We start from the raw sequence: 7,106 nt of genomic DNA, 5'->3' as shown, positions 1-7,106 counted from the left end.
AGCGTAACTCAATTTGACTAAATTTCTTGAAAAAAACATACAATTTCAATACATATACATTTACACATCATCATCTGCACCTTCTTTGGCATCATCAGTAGGCTAAGTTAGTCGTTCTTTATAGAAGGAAATACATTCTTGTGGAATGTACTGCAATATTTTTCCTACCATCTTCAATCTTCTTTTTCTTTATTGCAACTTTGTTGATGTATGCCTGTACATCTGGAACTGGTGCATCATTCCCCTTACTCAGCTTAAACTTGTATGCAGCAAAACTGTCTATAAACTCAGAACAGCGGACAAAATCTTTTTCCTCTTGTTTGAAGATGTTGTGTCTATATTTACTTATAGTAAATGACACTTTCCTTAGTGCCAAAAGTCCTGTCACAAGGCATGAAGCCGTGTCCTCTTACAGGGTAATATTGGTGAATTTCTTTGAAACGACCACTCATTGTAAGAGAAAGCATCAGCCTGCACATTGTGTGATTGCGGTTCTGCCCGCTACATGCATCACAAAAGACATGAAGAATCTCGACTTCCAGTGGGACGAAGGTTTCAATGAAATTGAGCAAAAATGTACACACATCATTGGGTTCTTTCTTGGCTTCTCCTTCTGGGTAGTTATAAAAGACAGATTGTCCAGTTTTCAGATCATGGACGTTGAACACATAATACCAAAGTTTTCTCAAATAAAACATTTCTTGAACTGGTATAGGGAAGACCAGGTAACTTGATACCCTAAGGGTGAAACCTAACCATTTTCCCCCCATTACTACATATGCTAGTGCATTATGGTGATTTTCTAGTTTGAAGGTTGAATTTTCTTTTGCCAACTTCGTTTCGAATTTCGGTACTGACAAATACTACAACTGGTAGTGTTTTTGTATCTGTTATGTTGGTGTTACTGTCGTACTCGTTTTAAACGGCGTCAGTAGTGGCGTTCTTGAAAATTTAATAGTTACTAGGTTTGTGAGTCGGTTACTGGAAGATAGTAAAATTCGAACTTATTAATAATTAATTAATATTAGTATTAATATTAATGCATAATAGTTACTTTATGTGTTGCGTTGTGGTTATAATTCCAGAATAGTCAGATAAGTACGAATAAATATAATATACTTGGGCGTGATAATGCACGTGGGTAATCGATAGAAATATTATTTCATATTTTAATGAATTTCTTTCGTGTTTAGATTTTTACTACAATATCAAAGAAATGAAATAGTGTGGCAGTAACTCCTCCAAGGAAGAAAAGTGTGGCATTCAGAGTACGCTTCAGAAGTCTGTAGTTCACATGAGTGAAGAAAGAAGATAATGAAGAAGGAATTATGCTAATGGAGACAGCAATTACAACCAGAATAGCAAAATTATTAGGAGTAAGTATTCTTAAGCATACATTTCAAAGTGGTATTCAGTTTTAGGAGTTTGCACTAATAATTTCATGATTGTGGTCACAAAACAAATTTTTAGGTTAGGCCTAGATATTTAATCAAGTCAGTGATTTTCTTTTTTCCAAACTAAATACATTTAAGATACTGTAATACTGCAGTAGTTGATAGCTTAAATACATTTACAAATTAGACGAACAAATAATCAAACAGCACGAAAGTAAATTTCCAGTTTTCTCTTTTGGTATTAAATTAACCGTTCAGATCACAATTTACATGCCACATCGGCCGAAGAAAATACAAGTCATATTGTAATTATTAACTTGATATTCAATCAAATATTACATGAATGTTGGCCTGTTATAGTGCTTAAAAATAATTCAGTTTTATATAATAATTGGTAATTTCATAGAAGACGGGCACTTGGTTGAATATAGTAAGTATTACCAACTTCTTTTATTTCAGAGTTAAATGTTAGTGATCTTTTAGTGACTTTTACATGTTAGTTCTAGGATTTTATACTAGGTGTCGCCGTGATTTTCTTTTAATTTTATTGGTTATAGTTGTCATTTGTTCTAGAATTTTCGTTAATTTTGAATGGATAATGACGTTATCAGTTGTTCTTAGTTGTTTGACGTGAGTGGTGTTATGTTGTGTCTAATGGCTAAAGCCATTGAAAGTTTGTCATTTTATGATTTTTGTGGTTTCCTTTCGATTTGATTGGTTATAGTTGTAATTTATTCTAGAGTTTTCATGAATTTTGAATGGATAATGACGTTATCAGTTGTTCTTGGATGTTTGACGTGAGTGGTGTTATGTTGTGTCTAATGGCTAAAGCCATTGAAAGTTTGTCATTTTATGATTTTTGTGGTTTTCTTTCGATTTGATTGGTTATAGTTGTAATTTATTCTAGAATTTTCATTAATTTTGAATGGATAATGACGTTGTCAGTTGTTCTTGGTTGTTTGACGTGAGTGGTGTTACATTGTAGATTTGTCTGCATTTGTCGAATGCGCATCGTCATGCTTACGAAAAGGCACTTCTCAGTGTCAATAATTTATTTTGTGTGCACGAGGTTGGAATTTTGAATTAAGAGGGAAAGGAAGGAATCCTTATTCTGAAATTATTTATTAAATTTTGTGTCGATTTTGGTTTAGTTCTTTCGCTGGTGAATAACGATTGTGTTGAATGTTGAGGAGAACACTGTTTTCCTGTGGTTTAAAGGAATTAGCCTATTTACTGAATTTTCTGTAGATGTTAAGGTGTAATAAGTGTTCGAAGAGAATTTCATTTAGTGTAAAGACGTGGTTTATTTATGCAAAGTTGACTGTACGACAAAGTGTTGGTTTAGTTCTTTGTTGGCTGAATGGTTTAAGGTTAGATTGCCTTAAAGCCTGTGTCATTTATACTGTGAAGACGTCAATGAGAATTGAATTTTATTTGATAAGTTGATAAATTATTATGTTTTGTTTTGTGTTTTGGTGATTTTTGGGGGTAAAGTGCGGACGAAAACTGCCAGAAAAGTACTACCAACTATGAAGTTCGAATGCCACTAAACGCCAAACAAATGAAAGGCGAAAAATTAAATATATTTTAATTTTTTTGAAGGGCTTGTTCTTCTTTAAAAATATGAACGTATATTTGATTTTTCATCTTTGATTTTGCGATGTTTGGTGACATTTGGACTTCATAGTTGGCAGAACGTTTTTGGTAGTTTTCGTCAGCCATGTTGGATTTTGCCCGTCTTCTAGGAAATTACCGTAATATTAAATATGGTGTTTCTTCAGAAAAGATACCCCATCCAAAGTACTTGTTAAGATATAACACTCGAGAGGACGAGGACGCACTACTGGGAAACTAACCATTTCTCTTCGTCCTGGACCTCTCGCATGTTATATTGGTAATTAGTAACAAGTTTGAGGGAGGGACTTACACAGTGCATTAGAATATACAGGTAAGTGTCGAAGGATTTTTGTGCTGAAAGTACTGTATTTGTGGCTGTGAAATAAAACCACGTGTTTATCGCTATGTAAATATCACAGAAATCAATTAAACAAAATAAAATTATGTCTTCTTTGATGTAGCTTTTCTGGAGAGTTACCTAAATATTAGCCTACTTAAACCTATCGTAGACTCAACCTAACATGTTGATCATTTTCTGTTCATATAGCTGTAAATGTTGGTATCATGCATGAATTTTATGATATAACAATTTTTAGAAGTGTTATGTTATTGTTTGTTATTACAGCTAGGAAAGTGATAACAAATTCACAGAAGGGGACCCCACTTGCGACACCAGGAAAACATAGACTACGTAAACATCCAGTGACTGATGCTGATGATTTTACGAAAGATGCAATTGCGAGATTTATTTATGACAAGTTACATAAAGGTAGGGAAGTTACAGGAATTATTGTGTTGGTTTATGCAATGTAATTCTGATATTAGTCATATGTATAAAAATATGGCATAATTTTCATTTATTGTTACAGGGGAAGTACTAACAGCAGCAAAAGTTCTGGAACATATGAATGATAATTATGAAACATATTTATTTAGAGGATCCTTATCATCGGTGAAAAAAATTTTGAAAGAGATGAAATTTCTGTGAAGCAAAGGGGATCCTTATACACATGTACGAGAAAGTGATGTTATTCGTTTTTGAGAGAGTATATAAGAAATGTGGAGCGTGAGAACCCTAAACCCATAGTATTCTTGGATGAGACTTGGATTTTTATGAATGGTAAATTTCAATCTATTGTGAGACATTGAGTGATTGAATTTTTTACTAACAAATAGGTTAACACTTATGTGGAATATGAAATTGCAATTAATATAGGCCACTAGTAATGAATTCAGGTGGGAACAACATGTTTTGCAATTAATAGTTTCATATTATAACTAGAGGTTAGTTATAAAATTCTTGAACGGTTTTCCTGTGTTTAAAATTTTAGTGTCTCTTAGAGTGTCAATGTGAATTGCTTATCTTTCTCTGTTTTTTTAAGTAGGATCATCCACTAATTCATGGAATAAACCAGGTGAAGTTTCCAGTGACATGAATGGTGTTATTCGTAGACCAACAAATGAGGGTGGAAGATTAGATGCCGGAACGAAAGGTGGATTTATACTCGGTAAGTTATATTGATTTATATTTTACATAAATTTGGCAAGAGTAATGTTTTAAATCAGGGTACAAAAATATAAAAATTGGTGACTAAATAAAAACGTGGGAAAGCCTTTCACCAAAGAGGATCTCATGTCTTGTTATGTTATGTTTTATTTTCTTTATTTAAATGCTGTGAATTCATGTGACGTAATTATATGCCCAGGTATAATTTTTATTGCAGGTGCTGATTTAATTTTTTCATGCAATTGAAAGAAAAGTCAGGACTACCATAGTGCTATGAATGGCCCTGTAGTTGAGAAGTGGGTGCAAACACAGTTGTTGACCTGAGAACATTAGGGCAATGCGTTATTGTCATGGATAGTGCTGCATATCATAGCAGACTTGTGGAAAATCAGCCAACAACAAAATGGAGGAAAGAACAGCTACTGGTGATTGCAACTGAATATAATAGATTTGTTGTACTAAATGATAAGAGTTGATGGTGTGAAATCACCTTTTGATATTACATTGCAATATTAATTTCCATACTTTACAGTCATTATTATTATTATTATTATTATTATCATCATCATCATCATCATCATCATCATCATCATCATCATCATTACTATCACTACTACTACTACTACTACTACTACTACTACTACTACTACTACTATTGCAACTGTTTCTCTTATTTCTCATGATTAGGCATACTTATAGATGCTACTTTTTTCTTTCAGGTGAAATTGAATCTACATAAGAATCCTAAGACAACAGAGCCTTGCCAATTACTGTCCTAAAGCGGCCTTGTCTTATGTGTTGTGTCTATTTACAATTAATTCTTTCAGTTTTTTTTTTCCCCCTTAATGTACTGAAGTTGTTGGTTGATTGATACCAAGTGTTCAGCAGTTGATGTATTTGTTATCTTGCACTTCAATATTTAACCAGATGAATGAAAGCTGTGTAAAGTTGGACAGTCAAGACAATGATCCATATCTTCATTGAGATTTCAGAAATGGCACTGAGAGATTCTGAAATTTCAGTTCTTTGTAAATATTTGAGACAATCATGGCCTGTGATAATATGAGTACTGCCACTGTAGATTTTCATAGAAGTTCAGTTATTAAATTAGGTGTATTATTTTTACTATGTATTGTACTATATTTTTGTTTCGCTTAATTGATGAATTATGTATGCTGTAAATTGAATAGTAGACTGTAGGCCTATAGCTTAACTGATGAATTATATGTGCTGTTAATTAAATAGTAGGCTGTATACCACAAGTGATGAATTGTTTATGCTTGTAATTTGCGTATGTATTATCAATTTCTGTATATTTCAACTGATTGAATTGTTTATACTTTTAAATTGAATTAACTTGCTTGCTATGTATTATATTTTATAGCTTAACTGATGAATAATTGTTTAGGTTTGTCAATTTAATAATCTGAGTGCCATGTGCTTCATATTTTTAGTGGAGCCACCAATGTAGCTTAGTCAGTAGACTCGTTGGCCTGCAAATTCAGAGCTGCACTCGAGGGTAGGTTGGATCCCCCATTTGGTCTAATTAGTTGGTTTCTTCTGAGGATTTTCCTCCATCATGGAGCGGATGCTGGATGGCCTTTTGCAATTTTTTCATTTGCTTTAGAATCATTCCGATTTTTGTTACCACATTGTCATGTTCTGATCTTGTTATTCTTTTAACAGTGTGGTAAGATGCAGGTATAGATAACCTTACAGTAATTTTGCTACCTTTCAGCTACCTCATTACCTCCCACTCCATAAAGTTCATGGATCCACGGAAGTACCAGTCGTCGATGTAATTCGACCATTTTGCTTAAAATTTTAAAACACTGTAAAATATTGAGATTTCATGCTGTTACGTCCAATACTGCAGCAAGAATATCTGATTTTGAATCTGATAGTATGACAGCCTTCTCAGATTTATGAAGTTGATACTGGAGATTTTGTAAAGCTTAAAAGTGCATCTAAATTTTCACTATCAAAATTAGTCAGTGTTTGAAGTTAGTTAGTGGCGTTTAAAAAGGGCGCGTCAGCTACTATGGCTATTTGCGCCCTTATCTAAAATCTTTCACTAAACACAAACACAATACAATAACCAGAATGTTTAAAAGAACTAAAAAGCATTGTCACGGTTAAAATGGGGCAAACAAGTGTTTGAATATAATTCCCTGTAAAAGGGAATATACTGGTATTGTACTACAAACCACTACATCTATGGCTTGGTAAACAGGATCCATTTATAAAAAATACCGTTTGTAGTCACTCACTGACCAGATCATTTATCGTTTCTAATGATTTTTAAAATGTCTGGAGAAGTATCACATTTCTTAACATCATCTGTTAAAGTTAAGGTATATGTATACGTTAGAAACACAAAAAATTATGAAAAATGGCATTTTTTGAAACAGTATGTTTTGGATGCAGCATTTCTTCTTCTTCTTTCATTTGCTGGTTTGCTTATTTAATTCTGACTGGTAGTTTTGTAGATAATGGCACTTTTCTATGATAGTAACAAATGGTTACACCCCCTTTTATCTGTCAAAATGTCAGATTTTTTTCCTGAAATACTAAGCCATTTTTACCCA

General features: G+C 33.1%; 1 long non-coding RNA gene across 1 annotated transcript; it reads left to right on the top strand.

Moving 5' to 3' along the window:
- Positions 1–4,402: 4,402 nt before the first annotated feature.
- Positions 4,403–5,343, top strand: LOC138709120 (uncharacterized). The gene is made up of 3 exons (XR_011334833.1): positions 4,403–4,519; positions 4,736–4,943; positions 5,238–5,343. It is a non-coding gene; the product is annotated as an uncharacterized lncRNA (long non-coding RNA).
- Positions 5,344–7,106: the final 1,763 nt, after the last annotated feature.

This window comes from Periplaneta americana, chromosome 1, assembly GCF_040183065.1.
Source record: "Periplaneta americana isolate PAMFEO1 chromosome 1, P.americana_PAMFEO1_priV1, whole genome shotgun sequence".
NCBI lineage: Eukaryota > Metazoa > Arthropoda > Insecta > Blattodea > Blattidae > Periplaneta > Periplaneta americana.
This window is presented reverse-complemented; position numbering and strand designations above follow the sequence as displayed.